General features: G+C 43.3%; 2 non-coding genes across 2 annotated transcripts; one reads left to right on the forward strand and one right to left on the reverse strand.

Annotated features, from left to right (window-relative positions):
* The first annotated feature begins 12,172 nt into the window (after nt 1-12,172).
* Nucleotides 12,173-12,246, forward strand: trnan-guu (transfer RNA asparagine (anticodon GUU)). The gene has a single exon. It is a non-coding gene; the product is annotated as a tRNA-Asn (tRNA).
* A 1,622-nt stretch (nt 12,247-13,868) lies between these two features.
* trnag-ccc (transfer RNA glycine (anticodon CCC)) lies at nt 13,869-13,940 on the reverse strand. Its single transcript has one exon. It is a non-coding gene; the product is annotated as a tRNA-Gly (tRNA).
* Nucleotides 13,941-16,276: the final 2,336 nt, after the last annotated feature.

A 16,276-nucleotide genomic window follows, 5' to 3' on the forward strand; every position in this document is an offset into this window, starting at 1 on the left:
TTAGGTCACCGATCGAATTCGTTTCGTCATTTCATCATGGCTGATCCGGGATCCCATTCAACCCCATACACCTGCCCTCTCATCAAATCCCTTGATGACCCGACCAATCAGGAACCTCATATTTTCCGTTTTCGATATAACCAAGCACCTGGCCAGTCACAGATTCACCTCGCGGTGGCGAAACATAATTCTCTTTAACCTTGTTCTAAACGCTCGCCCCTCACTTCTGAATCTGTGCCCCCAGTCAAGATAACCCCACTAGAGGAAACATTTTCTCCATATCCACCTTATCCAGTACTTTCAAGATTCGGTTGGGCTCAATGAGAGTCACCACATTCTTCTAAATTCCAGTGGGTACAGGCCCAGAGTTGCCAAACACACCTGATATGCTAACCCCCGAATTCATACCTAGAAACCTCCTCTGGGCACTCTTCAATGATGTTTGAATTTTATTTCCATTTAGAGATTCGGCTGCACTATTACTCCTTTTACCAAAATACAATATCATACATTTCCGAATACTGTTTTCCATCTGCCACCTTTTTTTCCAATTCTTCCAATCGCAGTGCTTCCTCTGCAGGACACACTCCTCCATTTATCTTCGTATCATCCGCAAACTTCGCCACAAACCCATTAACTCCACTTTTAAATCATTCACAATCAACGTGAAAAGTAGCCGTCCCAATCCTCACCCCTGAGGAAAGCCACTATTCATTGGCAGCCAACCAGAAACCGTCCCCTTCATTCCCACACGCAGCCTCCTGCCTGACAAGCCAGTATTTTTCCTGTAACACCAAAGGGTTTTATCTTGTTTAGCAGACTTATGTGTGTCGCCTTATCAAATGTCATCTGAATATTGAAGTAAATGAGATCCAGCGCTTCACCTTTGTCCAGCCTGCTTCGTACTTCCTCTGAGAAGTCTAATAGATTTTTCAGGCAAGAGTTTCCTGCACAGAAGCCTTGCTGATTTTGATTTACTTCATCATTAGTCTCCAGGTATCCCAAAACCTATTCCTGAATGATGGACTCGAACGCTCCCCCAATCATCGATCTATAACTGGCCAACTGGCCCATAATCCCCCTTGATCCTGTGCTGGCGTTGTAGTCTGCCACAAACAATTTCAAAATGAAATATTAAAATCAGCAAGGAGGTGGATGCATTTGGAAAAAAGGGAATGGGATCCGCTACAAGGAACCGTAAAAGTACGGATCCTGTCTGACTTGAATATTTCAAGTATTTCAGTATTCCAATATTTCATTATCGATTATTTCGCTGGGACACAAGGACTGGCCGTGCAGTGTTTCATAGTGATAGAACAAGGCGTGGGAATTCCCACAAAATGTGCTTATCAGGCACAGATTCTAGAATAAAATAACGTGTGATTGTTGCTTAGAAAGAAAGAAAAAAGACTGGCCTGGCTGTGATTTATGGAAATTTAATGGAGGCATGAGATTTCCCAAACACAAACACAGTGCGAGTATAACTTATTGCCATTTTATGTCACTTTCTATTCACAATTATCAATGTACTCTGGCTTAAATACCCAAGTGTCTTAAATCCAGTAGGGCGAATATTGCAACTAACATCATCTATGGATAGATCAACACTTTTAGACGTTGTTTCCTTCAGTCTTGATGAAAAATGTCGTGGATTCTGAACCTTGTAAATTCTTGAAAAGGTAAGGAAAAAACACTGCGTGTAACACATGAAAATAAAACACTTGCAAGAAATTTCACACAACACGAATAGTGAGATCAGAGATGGGTTGCACTGTTAGTGGGAAAATCGCGTTTCCTTGGGCTAAACAGTTCTATTTTCTGCTAGTGGATATAGATATTTAATCTTCCCATATGTTACAGTTAGTTTCATGAATCAGTCAGTCTACAGTAATCACAGATGACCCACATATCAGCGTGGGCGTGGTGATGTCCTTCGAGATACACGTTTAACTAATCTAATCGTTTAGGAAGTAATTTCTCATCCAAATTGACTAGTACTGTGGAACCAAATCTAAACAAAAACAAACAGGTGTGAACGTTCCCTACGCAGAAAAAAAGATAATCGATTTCAACAGCCAAACTAAAAATACCTTTTTAAAAAAAATTTGAGTATCTTAATGCGTTCTGCCTACTGTTGCAAATGATAATTATTTGTGGATAGTTCCCACTGTAAAAATATGAAGACATTTGAAACCTGCAACTTTAGCGTCAGGCAAGGAATATACAATATTGTTTTCAAAAGGGTGAATAAACAATTGTGTTTTTTTATTGTTCCTGGGAACGACTTTCATTGCACGACTCATATGAATTATTTACCTGAGGATTTTGTGAAATAGACTGCCACTGATGTGACTAACGAGGTGGAATGATTAATTATCAGATGCACTTTCATCTCCCGTATAATAACTTACAAAACAATCAACAGTAGATTCCGGTAGTTGGACCATTTTGAACAGATCGCTGCATCGCACGGAAAATGGAGTATGCTGCAATTTACTACATAGCCAGTATCGACTACCCTGTACTGGCAGCGATTGGTATCCCTGGTAAGAAACAGGAGCTGGCTGTTGTTCTTCATACTGTATCTGTGGTACGGCATAATGAAGATATAAAATCTGTTACAGATGGTGCCTCACGTGATCAGTGTTTTTAGCCTGTTCAGGACTAAACATACGTTGTTTATTTTTCTATAATTTCTAACATCCAACTTTAGCAATTAATGAGTGTTAATATTGATACTGTTCCAGTGTTTACTTCACTCGACTTTCCAAAGCAGTAACAGCATGATGTGCTCCAAATCTAATTCGGTATAAACATAAAAACTCAAAACTTAATATAAACAAAAAAGAAATCTTTTCCATCGGTCCACCTTTATCATCCAGCTCACTGGTTTTAGACGACTCACGGTCCTTCTCTTTTATTTTAAAGCCAAAAACAAGAAACCTATTTTTCCATTTGTCTAAATGTCCTTTAAAACTCCACAATAACGCACAGATCTCTTCCGATTTACCCATTCTCCTTCTTTGGCTGGTTTTAATGTTAATATTCAAGATTACAGTTTGATGTAGCTGTGCATCGAAATATACCTTTAGCTCTAAGTTTCGTGAACTGCGATATGTTGTGTCGGAAGAAGCAATCTCCCTGTGTCCATTTTATTCCCGCTATAAGTACAACCTTCAGCGTTCTCAGCTACAACGGTGGGTCCGTTTAAATGAGTCGTTCGATAACCCGCTCACTGGTATCTCTGCTGACAACTTCGGGAAATTTGCAGCACAACTATTGGTCTGTTCCACCATAATCCTTCAATCGAAGGGCAGTGACTGAGCCCGAGCGAATTATATTTCCTCTATCCAAATTGAGACCAGCCTGTCCCGGCATAGGATCAGAAAATGAGGTTCACTCAATCCGCTTCAATGCTTCTCTCCGCATGGCTCCCAAGTGAAACGGATCAGTGTTTATGCTCCTGAAAACAACTCTGCTTTCCTGCAGTTAATTTAATGGCGATTTCGATCCTGTCTCGTGGAAACTATGATTTTTCCAAATGCATCTCCTGTTATCTGGTGGGAATAGCAGCAGCTGATTTAATCTGCACTATCATTAGTTTTGTACTCGAATGATCAATAATACTTATTTTTATGCCGGTCCTTTGTTCATTCCATCGGTTTGCTCCGTGACATTTGCCTGAGCGTCGCATTCATGGACTGTTCTGTTCGGCTCACGGTGGCTTTTACGTTCGATCGCTGTATTGCAGTTTGTAGTCAGAAGCAGCGGGAGCGATACTGCACCGAGAGGACAACGACTGTGATAATAATAATTGTGGGTTTGGGGAGTTGTGCGAGGCGTGTACCATTGTACTTTCGGCGATGCCTTTTGAAAGCGGATTACCTTAATTTACCGGTATGGAAATCATACTGGTTGTTTAACTCCATTACTACACCTTTATTGCCAATCGGCTTGATTCTGTTGTTTAATGCTTTAACAGTCTGGTATATTATAGCCGAATCCGCCGGGGTCTCAGGATCAGCAGAGGAAATAAGAATACAGAGCGAGGGAACCGGCGAAGGTCTATGATTTTGTTGTTCGCTCTATCAGCCAATGTTATATTGTTGCGGATCCCCTTTACCGAATATACTTCTAACTGGCAAATTCAGAATTACTTTTACACAGATCAATATTTGAATACCCCGAGGTACATCCTGCAACAGTGTGGGATCATGTTGCATTTTCTCAGTACCTGCACCAACACGTGTATCTACACTCTGTCACAGGGGAAATTCAGAGAGGAGATGAAGACTGGCGTCAAACATCTGTTTACATTGGATGGCCGGTTCTGTGGATAAAATGCAAATCGAATTGAAAGCTTTGACGAGAGTTCAAACAAAGTTATACATAGCTTATATGTCTATACTCGTGACGCCAAGTGAGCGAATGTCGGTAGTTTTCCTTTTCTAGTGAAGTCAGCATAGTTAGTGTAATTAAATGGGTCTCGTACCAACCAATTAAGAGGAGCTCATGTGATAGTTACATTAGCAAAAAGTCTATTCAGAACTTTCCTTTAACATCGGAATATGGGTCAACAAATTATGTGAAGCTAGTCTGATTTTTCTTACAATGGTAAAATTCTATTCCCATTCACAGGATTGTCGATTGTTCCAGGGATATCAGCGACAGCTGGAGAAATATTCCTGGACATGAACACCTGATGTCAGTTAAAGTGAGCTGGTAAACCTGCAATTTCCATTGTGCCAGTGCAATCAATGTGACTAATGCCTTTTCGTTCAGATAGCGTGTGGTACCTTCCAATGACTGACAAACGAAGCCCTAGTTAGACCCATGAATGGACTTGTTCAGCAGAGTTAATATGAGGGCTGGTTCAGAATCGTAGCTGTGGTTTCCCAACTTTTCGTGATTAAGAACGCCAGAGGGGGAGGCTGCAGAATGGGGTTGTAATAAGTCCGACATAATTGAATAGCAGTACAGACAATGGGCCGGCCAGATATGTTTATGGACCTTACGGCAGAAATTGGGCCCGGACAGAGGTAAAATGAGGTGTTGCAGAGAGGGTAACTGAGGAGCTGACTGAGGAGAGGGCAGTGTCTGGTGCAGAAGACCGTGTGTAGAGCACAATAAAAAAGATGCTTAGTTGGCATTCTGCCTTCTGAATCGAAAGCTACTATGTTGTAAATATAACCATTTTTACCAATGCTATAATAACAAAACCAATCAAGCGAGAATTTGATGTCCGACTTATTTGGCAGAAACGTGCTAATTTCCTATATTTCCTGTCACAGTTATCAACAATTCCATGTCTGTGTATCAGAAATAGTTTCTTTACCGCGGATTTGCGAATAGTCTGCTCCGACTGCTGCCTTTCATGGGTATAAATAGGTCCTTCAAACGAACGAGAACTGGCGCTGCACTAAAGACTGGGGGTGTTTTTTCTTGCCACGTTTCAACAAAATTTAAGGACGATAACATATATGTGAATATATGTTATATTCGCATAACGATAACATATATTACAGATTTAAAATCAACGCGACAATCATGTTGATAAGTCAAATTAACCCTTGTCACTTGGGTTGAAATAACCCGTATCCATGGTAACCGGGGAGTGAGGCGGAGAAATTTCAGGTTTATGAGCCAGAGTGATGAGAAGATCCCAACGTGGGATTGTAAAGATGAGAAAGCAAAGGCGGTGGACAACGTTTCATGGGGATCTAATAAAGGGATGGGGCTCCGCATTCAAATGTTCATCAGGCACTGATTCCGGAATAAAATAACGAAAACAAATGGTGGCGGGCAGTTTCACAGGGGCCTAATCATGGAGTGGGACTCCCTATACAAAATATTTTTCTAACATAGATTCTAAAATATAATGTCATGGGATTGTCGCCTGGAGACAAAAAAACCTCTGGCTCGGTTTTGTGTAATGAAGATACAATAAAAGCATTGAACACCGCACACCCCATCCTACTAGCGCGCGCGCACACACACACACACACACACACACACACACACACACACACACACACACACAGAACGAAGCATTATAAAGCAGAGTATAAAACATTATAGAAATAAGAGGTAAGAAATAGGAGCAGGAGTAGGCCATCATGTCATTGAGTCTAGTCTGCCATTCAATAATATCACGGGTACCTAGCCGTGGCCTGAGGTACATGAACTTACCCTTTCCACCTATCTTCAATTCCTTTCTGTGCAAAATGCTGTCTAAATGTACCTAACCACTTATATCCTACTTCCTCCCTGGGCACATCGTTCCGCTGATGCGCTGTTCTCTTCATCTCCATCCTAATTGTATTCCTCCGGTTCTTGAGCTATGTCCCCTCGCTCTGGTCCTCATTTAACAGCCGAAACAACTTTCCTGTTTCTATCCCATCTATCTTTCTCTGAATTTTCTGTGTTTCTATAAGATTTCCTCTGAATTGCCTGGATTCCGCCGAGCATAGTCCAAGGCAACTCAGTCTCTCCGTCATACGGTAACAACTTCATTTCCGGAGCAAACTCGTGAACGTCCTCTGAAAACCCGGACACGTTGAGTCAGATAAGGAGACCAGAACGACCTGTGCAGGTGACAGGGTATTCAGATCACAATGGACTGCAATTTTAACTCGCACGTCAGCGACCGGGACGCCTCTCTGCGTAGTAGGCTGATTGACTTTTATGCACGGTTCGATGTACAGAACGACGTGGCAGCGAGAAAGCCCCGTCTCCCGGAGGAGCGACACTGTCTCTGGCCGCAGCTGCTGTGAGGGTGATCCTCGCAAAGATCACCCCGCGTAAATCTGCGGTGCCTGATAACATAGATCGTCCGATGCTGAGTGACTAAGCAGCCCTGTTAGCAGAGATTCAAACAGACACCTTCAACATCTCTTCAGAAGTGTGTTCTGTCCCCTCGGGTTTCAAGACAATCGCCATCATCCCGGTGAACACGAGGGCGACAGTAAACTGAATTAATAACTATCGTCCTGTGGCGCTCATTTCAATTAACATGAGATGCTTTGAGCAGCTGGTTATGTATCGCATTAAGTTCCATTTTCTAAAACTATTCAACCGTTTCCAGTTCGCTCAATTCGGTCCATTGATTATGCCATATCCTTTCAACTTCAATGCACCTTTCCCCATCTGGAAAATGGCTCCTCAGCTGCCTGGACATTGTTGATCTCCAGTTCAGCTCAGCGTTTAACACAATCATCCCAGAACGCTGGTGAATAAAATGTTTTCGGTCTCAACAACTTTCTCTGTAACAGGACAGTACATTCTTGACAGAAAGACCAGTTAGGACGTCTGTCTAGCTCCATCTGTCACAACGTCGGACCGTTGGTAGAGTATTCTTAGGGCTCTGAGCTTTTTACTGTTGTTTTCCTGTATTTTTGCGTTTTTAAAATTATAATTATAAGGTATCTTCCGCTTCGGGGTGGTATCTGTCATAGTTAGAGCTTCTCTAGATTGCATATAACTTGCAATAGTCTTTGGATACTTGCAGTTAATTCCCCTCGAGACTTTGCAGGTGTCAAATCTAGTGTCCTTGGACCCGTCTCTTTATCGGAATGGCTTTTTGTAAGCCTGTCAAGAGTCTGGTGTTTTATATAGCTGGGCACGGATTCTTTTCTGCCTGGAGTGTATGTAAAATGGCAATGTTAATCTATTCCGTATTGGTGGCCCTGATCCCTGTCCAGTGAATTTGCAGCCGAGTTTATTCTGGCCTATCTAAGATCTTATAAGTTCTGCAGTATTGTCTCTTTTGTTATTAACACGCCTAGTTTTGTTTATTCCTTCTGAGTCTGCTTGATACTACAATTGTGTCCAAAGATCCAGTGTGATAGTTTTCCTCATCAACCATTCGTGTAAGCTGCTCGAAAAACTCTATCAGACCGGTTACACATAATCCTACTATGAACAAAGCTATGTTGACTGTCTCTAATCAGGCCCTGTCTATCCAAATATACGTATTGTGTATATCTGATTCTCGAGAATATTCCAATAATGTACTCATTACTGACTTCAGATTCAGCGACGTCTAATTTCATAGAATCTTTCTTAAACAACATAACAACAAACCTTCTGGACATCATCCGTGGTTAAGAATATTTGAACTATATCTGCGATGGCCCCTGCAATTTCTGCACTAACCTTCAACAAGGACAAAGAGGACACCTTACGAGGCCGTGGGGTGTTTTGACCACGATTTGCCTTCTCGTTTGTAATCAGAATAGTGTCTATGACCTCAGTATTGTTTTATCTTAGTTATATAGACTGTCCGTCCATTTCTTGGGAAAATAAATGTGCTAAATTTTCATTTAAGTTCTCCCCAGTCTCCTTTGGCTCCATTTACAGATGACCACGCTGATATTGTCCTTGCTATTCTTTTGTTCTTAATATATCTGTAGATGCCCTTGGGATTCTCCTTCCCCTTGACTGCCAGAGCAGCCTTCTACTTTCCTTTCGCCCTCCTGATTTTTTTCTTATGTGTTGTCTAAAATTCTTTTCATCATCAAAGCGTCATGCGTCCCTCGTCTCTGATGTATCAAGGTGCACACTTGTGTCCCAGTCTATGGCACAGGGAGAAATCTGCAAAACTATCAAAATATGTCGGCTCATCATTCTCAGTCCAGCGCTGGCTATTAATTTCACTTCCTGCGGAAAGAAAGAGCAAGTCGTTGGTCTCCATGGCCCGGGACACCGTGTCTACATCTGTATCCCACAACCAAGTTAATCATGTCTTTTGAACATTTTTGTCCCGCGTATCCACCTTTGCCTCGCCTACCACGCCCCAATCACTGGGTGTCGTCCCGTAGCCTCCCATAACTGAACAGGCTGAGGCGCTTGGGAAGCGGAAGCATCTGAATGTCGCCAGCTCATCTGGGACAGAAGGACTTCATGGCAGAGATATGAAAGAGTAGCTGAACGGGTGGTGGAAGCATTAGTTGCTCCTTTTCAAGAATCACTAGATATAGAAATGTTTCCGGACATTGGAAAATTGCAAATATCTCCACACATTTTTGAGGAACAGAAGTGGGTAACAGTCAAATGGACTGATTTCAGTGTTTAACATGACGTCAGACTCCATTATTAAGCATTATATAACGAACAATATATTTTCTAAGTGACTGATTTACTAAATAGGGAGAAAATTCAAACATTAGAGGTACTAATGAAGCTGGGTGTCCTTGTACAGGATTCCCCAAATGCTGGCTTGCAGCTGAGTTGGGAGGAAGGTGGCAAATACAATGTTAGTTTTCACTTTGAGACGACACAGGTACAGTTTAATCCCATGTTAGAAAGGCAGAGACTGGTCACGGTCACGTGATGGGTGGATTTATTCAAGAGGAAACAAAGAGGCTTTAGCAGTAAATTTAAGTACGGTTCACAAAATAGGCAAATCAAAAACATTTGCACACATTAGTCTCTGTACAGTATGAGAGTGCAGGTTTAATTCTTACCTGTCAGTCTCTGGTACAGTGTGAGGGTGGGGTTCCTCCAGTACCTGTCAGTTTCTGATACATTGTGAGAGTGTGGGTTTCATTCGGTACCAGTCAGTCTCTGGTATAATGTCAATTTAATGTTTGGGAACTCATTCCAAGACCAGACAAACAGCTCATATCAAGAGTTTGCCTCTGGGAGGGAAAAAAAAAATTCTTTACTCAAAAAGCGTCTTTAACTTACATTTTCTGTGGCTTGTTTCGGTATGTGCTAATAGCTTTTAATCAATTAATCAATTCGAAATTTATTTTTGCAATATAAGAACATTTCTCAGAATATATACTTAAACAAAGATTTGGGAAGCTGCTACGAGGAAGCAGATTCACTGGTTTGGTAAGTGAGATAGAAGACACGGATCAACACACACAGAATGCTGGAGGAACTCAGCAGGCCAGGCAGCATCTATGGAAAAGTGAACTGTCGATTTTTCGGGCCAGGACTCTTCAGCAGGACTGGAGAAAAAAAAAAATATGAGTAGTAGAATTAAAAGGTGGAGGGAGGAAAGGGAGCAGCAAAGTGCTAGGTGAATCTGGGAGGGGCTGGGGTGGAGCAAGCAATTGTTTGGCGAAAGAGATACAGGACTGGAAAAGAGGGAGTCTGAAAGGAGAGTGCAATAGGCCATGGAAGAAACCAAACGGAAGAGGAGCACCAGATGGAGGCGGTGGGCAGGCAAGGAGATAAGGTGAGAGAAGGAAAAGGAAATTCTGAAGGGGAGGGGGCATTACCGGAAGTTCGAGAAATCAAGGCAGGATCGGATTGAATAGCGGGCAGTCCGGAGAAGCTGGATACCCCCTCCGACTTGTGTTTTCTATCTTTCAATGTTCGCTCTTTGTGCTCGGTGACTCAGAAAGAAGATTTCAAGTACGTTTGACAACCCGGATATATTTCAATGAGAAATCGTATGCTTGCATGTAACGAAATCCAGGTTGGTGCCTGTGAATTGAAAAATCGGCGGGAAATCACAGATTGCGAAATTCAGAGCAACATTCACAAAATGCTGGAGTAACTCAACTGGCCACGGGATAAGCAAGTGCCAGTCTGTATTCACACCGTTCTACGTAGGATAGTTGAAACCCGACCTTTACAGTGTCAGTCACACAGCTTTGGTGCAGGAATGGAACCCCCCTCCCCCCGTGTGGCAGGGAGGGGCGAAGCATCAGCGATACTCCACATCTCCCCATCCGTCACTAACTGTTCCGGCTGTGATGGTCTGAACATGACACCAACAGTTAATCCCGGAGGAGGAATTGTTGCATTTGATGTCAGCGTTTGCAGTACATTAATGGCGCGAGTTCCGCTTCACTAGTTGATCTGCAGTTTCAACACTGAAGGAACTCGGGCAGACATCCAATCATCAGGACAGTATAAGGAAGTGTAACCCCTTGGGTCACCTCGGGCTCGCTCACACTCGTTCTCATCTAGGGGGAGCAGCCTTCGGCCCCGCCAATCTGGGTAATCAGCTGGTGTGGGTGCTGTGTGATGTCCCCGCCTCGCCCCAAAACAGACAGTACACCATATGCGATTAAATGAGTACAATTTATAAAGATTACTATAACTAAGTGATTAATAACGATACAGTATATATGAAGAGAAAAAATAAAGAAAAGGCGCCAAACTTATCAAAGTCCAAACCACTTCGTGCACAACCGTTGGAGCTCAATTTCTGAAGTCTTCTGGCCACCATTCGATCCCCTCCGAACTCCTCGACTCGCAGCTCAGGACCCTCCGAAGTGGTCAACCAAGCACTTCTAGCTTCATCCCCCCCGCCCCTCGGAGTATCTCCAGGCCACGGACCCCCGCTTGGGGTCCGTTCTCGCCCAGTTTACAGCATTGCGTCCTCTCTCGCGACCCCTCGCGCTGATCTGCCCAAAAGCCCGTCAACAAAAGCTTACAGACTCAGAAGAAAGAACATCAATCGCCATTTGATTTACAAAGGAATACAATTCTCGTTATCAGTAAATTAGCATTCCTGCTAGTTAACAAAACAAAGAAGCCCTTTTGATTACATGCACAGTAACAAAGAAAAAGGAAGAAACCCCCTTTACAGAAGTTAATGGCACCTGGGGTGAAAACGTCGTTATTTATTTTTTAAAAAGCCGACCAGAGGGATGTATTGTCCGTCTGAATATTTAAATGATGTAAAATGCATTTCAGTGGCGAAATATCGGGAACGAGGTTCAAGACAGATAGAGCATAATCGGCAGATAGATAATAACTGGGTGAGTCAGAGAGTAGGGAAGGTGGAGAGAACGAGAAAGAGTAGAAACAAGGAATCATCAAAAGAAACTGAAGAACGTGAGTATGAAACGGGAAAAAGACGGAATGGACCCAGACATATACAGACACAGACATGTACAGACACAGGCACAGACCCAGACCTTGCATGTACAGATTCAGACAGAGACATAAACGAATGCATACATACACACACACGAAAAAGCGCAGCATTCACAGTTCAACAATTGATTACACTTTCTGTAGCAGAGTGGCCCAGCGGAAGCGTGCTGGGCCCATAACCCAGAGGTCGATGGATCGAAACCATCCTCTGCTATATTCTCTGTTGGGGGCAGCTGGTATTCAACTTTGTTTTTTAAAACACTATGCACCTATAACAAGAAATTGCATTTCAATTGGAATTTATCATTTATTCGTACTCTTTTAAATAGTCGTCTCTGTGGCGCAATCGGTCAGCGCGTTCGGCTGTTAACCGAAAGGTTGGTGGTTCGAGCCCACCCAGGGACGCTAGTGATCCACTGGTTTATTTTCTGTGGAATAAAATACACAGTCGGTTTTTTCAGGCCGAAACACTTCTTCAGGATCACGAAGCAGCCTGTGTGCTGAGTTCCTGCAGCATTTTGTGTATGTTGCATCTACACACATTCCCGTCTGTGATTCAACTGTTACACTGCGAAGTCACTTGCGTGGAATGGAATTCAATGGACTTTATTAATTACGTCCTTCACATACTTGAAGAGTAAACATTTTACGTTACGTCTCCGTCTAAATGTGCAATGTACAACATAGCAATATGTAATAAATAGTATGTACAACAGGACAGTCAATATAACATAGGAATACGATTGTATCAGCGTGAATTAGTCGGTCTGATGGCCTGGTGGAAGAAGCTGTCCCGGAGCCTTTTGGTACTGGCTTTTATGCTGCTGTACTCTTTCCCGGATGGTAGCAGCAGGAACAGTTTGAGATTGGGGTGACGCGGGTCCCCAACGATCCTTCGGGTCCTATTTCACACCTGTCTCTGTAAATGTCCTGAATACTGTGAAGATCATATCAACAGACACGCTAGCTAGGCTGTCCGCACCGCTCCTTGCAGATTCCTACGATTGAGGGAATTACAGTTCCCATCCCGGGTAGTGATGCATCCATACCGGATGGTCCCCTGTAGAAAGTCTTTAGGATTTGGGGATCCGTGTTAAATTTCTTCAACCGTCTGAGGTGAAAGAAACGCTGTTGTGCCCTTTTCACCACGCAGCCGGTGTGTACAGACCTCGTGAGATCCTCGCTGATGTGTATGCCGAGGAAATGAAAGCCGTTCACCCTCTCAACACAGATCCATTGAAGTCAATAGGGGATGCCTACTCTGAAGAAGTGTGAATCTTCTCATCGATGAGAGTTCAGTGAAACCCTTTCTCACTGCTCCCCCTCTGTGATCTCAGCTCTTTTTTTCAGCTGGGTACCTCTGCGCTGTCCGGAGGCCGGCGCTCCCTACTGCTGCCGCAACAGGCTCAGTGGGATTTGAATCTGTTCTACGTGTTTCGGTCACATATACCGAAATACAGTTAAACGCTTCTCATCCTCACTGTTCATAGAGATCAAATCATTACACAGTGTATTGGGAGAGAACAAGGTGAAGCAATAACAAAATGCAGAATAAAGTGTAACAGCGAAAGGGAAAGCACGGTGTAGGTAAATAATAATGTGCAGCTTCATGCCGAGGTGGATTGTGAGGTCAAGCGTCCGTCCGATCTAACGGGAAACCATTCAATAGACACAGCAGTGGGACTGAAACTATCCCTGAGACTGTGAATTGTGCTTTCAGGCTTTTGTACTTTCTGCCAGATGAACGAGGGGAACGAGAGAATATCCGGGTCGCGTTGTGTCTTTGATCACGATTCTGCCTGTTCGATTTGACCAGAAAGTGTGCGTTTCCTCGAGCCGATTCCTTGGAACTAACGGACTTCCCGGGTCTAATGTTGTGTTTTTCATTCAGTTTGGGGTCCTGGCTCATCCAACATGAGGGATCACCACCATCGTACATGAGGGATCCATCTGATCCAATGGAGTGAACTTCATTCACAGCAAATTGCCCGTGAATTCTGCGTTCATAGTTCTAAAAGTGAACGACCTGCGATAGCCGGGAATCGAACCCGGGTCAACGGCTTGGGAAGCAGCTATGCTCACCACTATACCACCATCGCACCCCGATACAAACGAGAATGTTCTCTTGTGCTATAAGATTCTGTCACTCGAATATCATTTTCTGAGCTGTTTTCTGAAGGATCATTCCTCTCTCCGTTGCAGTTCCTATTCTGATCACTGGATATCGCGACATTCCGACAGACCGGAGAAACACAGCACCTGGGATCCGAGTGAATGGAGAATCGACCCGAGAGATTCGAAGGGCTGCAAATGGTTTTCTGCTTCACGTTTCAGGAAGGGGGAAACAACTGCTGATTATAATTGTCCGTTCAAACAACACGCAGTTGGATGCTAATGGGAACTCTTCCTTTGGCCAGTCCTTGAACTCAGTAAATGACTGAATCACTGAAGAATGCTGAGACTCCTCCAGTCACACAGTGAGGAGGGGATAAGTAAAAAGCGCCAGCTCTGCACTCAACGGACAAACATCAGAGTGACTTTATGAACTCTCCTGAACCCTGACATCCGTATGAGATTCCACACTCTTGTTTATACCTCGTTAGTTCAATCCCCGCCTGTCACGCAGGAGACCGGGGTGAAATTTACCGATGGGGAGAAAATTTTCCTGCTTCACATGAAACCGGTATGAGAAGATGGGACAATCTAGTGTGCAAATAGCCAGGAACTGGAGAGTTTCCCGAGAACGAGAACGTTCTGTTCAGCGTTTTTTTTTCAGTCATCCCTCATCGTGACTGTATCACAACGCTGTTCGGCGTTACACTCGGTGACCAAATCCTTCACTCCGAAACATTAAACAGGGGCTGTTGCTGTGAGATATGAACTTCCGCACTTTCCCAGCACTCCTGCCGACGCTCTCAGTTTGTCTGGGTGACTGTGTGGAGAAGACAGAGAAAGGAACAGCTGAAACACTTTGGAGAGAACGATACCATGCGGACGTGTTTACCGCCGGGCGTAAAGCCACGCAGCCCCTCCTGCAACACAGGACCTCGGAACAGACGCTTACAAAGTGCACTGGAGGAATGTACGCTTAAATTTTGTGACGATTTTACAACACGGGTTGCGTGGCTCGGCCTCTAGACCTGATTCATAGGAGAACACATGAAGAGGGTTCGAGTTGCTGACAGTGGCGGTTGATGATGCTGGTTGTGAATGCGTGGGAATGTTGGGAAATAATGTATGTTCAGGTGGGGGGGGGGGGGGCGAGTGTCTAGAAAAGGAACCGGAACTGAAGAGTCTGGTGAGTGCGGGTGAAGGTTGGAATGAAGTTGAATCTAGATCTGGAAAACGGAAGAAAGTTGCATAATCTGGGAATGATTTCAACTGATCGAGAGGAAGGGCTGGATATTTTGAAAAAAAAAATGAAATTCAACTTCAAGTTACAGTATTGTTTAAATTTGACCCGGAACAACCTTCTTTTATCAATCCCATTAAATTAACTGTTGCAACACGCAAAATGCTGTAGGCACTCAACAGTCCAGGCAGCATCTATGGAAAAGAGTTCAGTCGATAATTCATGCCGAGACCATTCATCAGCCCCGATTTCCTCCAGCAATTTAACCAGAGAGTTGAAATCTGCTTTAGGGATTATAGATTGTGCTCAACATTAAGAAGAGTTTAATAGCAATTACTTCTCATTTGATTACGAAAATACGTCTAGATACATCTGATAAAACTAAGAAATACTGGGATGGCGAGTCTGTCGGGACCCTGGGGACTTGTGGAAACTGTAGTGATTTCTTTTGAACTTACAGAACTTACCTTTAACATCTTGGACTGTTTTTACTGTGCCCATAGTCTGTTTTTTTTAATCAATTATGCTATTGTTTGCACTGTTGTAACTATATGTTGTAATTATGTGGTTTTGTGCAGGTCTCGTAGCTTTAGTTTTTGGTCTTGTTTTTGTCTGGTGGATTTTGGAGCTCCTTTCCGGGGAACGTGCTAAACGCTAGCGCGATATTAATACGCAGCAGCCTCTCCGGACTCTGGATTGGGGATTGCCAAACGTTACGTGGATTTTCTGGTGTAGTCTGTTTTGTCATATGTTTTTGTGTTATCATTCTGGGGGAATGTTGTCTCATTTTTTAACTGCATTGCATTTGTGGTTTCTAAATGACAATAAACTGAATCTGAATCTGAATCTGAAAACGAATTTCAGATAACTTTATCTGCAGAGAAATGGGAGAAAATTCATAAACTATTTAATACTTCTTCAATGTGTGCCAGAGACACTTTGATACAATTGATGGTGCTTCATAGAGCTCATATGTCCAAAGATAAGTTAGCTCGTTTTTACCCTCATAAAAATCCTCTTTGTGGTAGATGTAATTCTGAAGTAGCTTCCTTGAAACATATGTTCTGGTCTTGTCCTCTTCCA

Source organism: Hypanus sabinus, chromosome 31 (genome assembly GCF_030144855.1).
Source record: "Hypanus sabinus isolate sHypSab1 chromosome 31, sHypSab1.hap1, whole genome shotgun sequence".
NCBI lineage: Eukaryota > Metazoa > Chordata > Chondrichthyes > Myliobatiformes > Dasyatidae > Hypanus > Hypanus sabinus.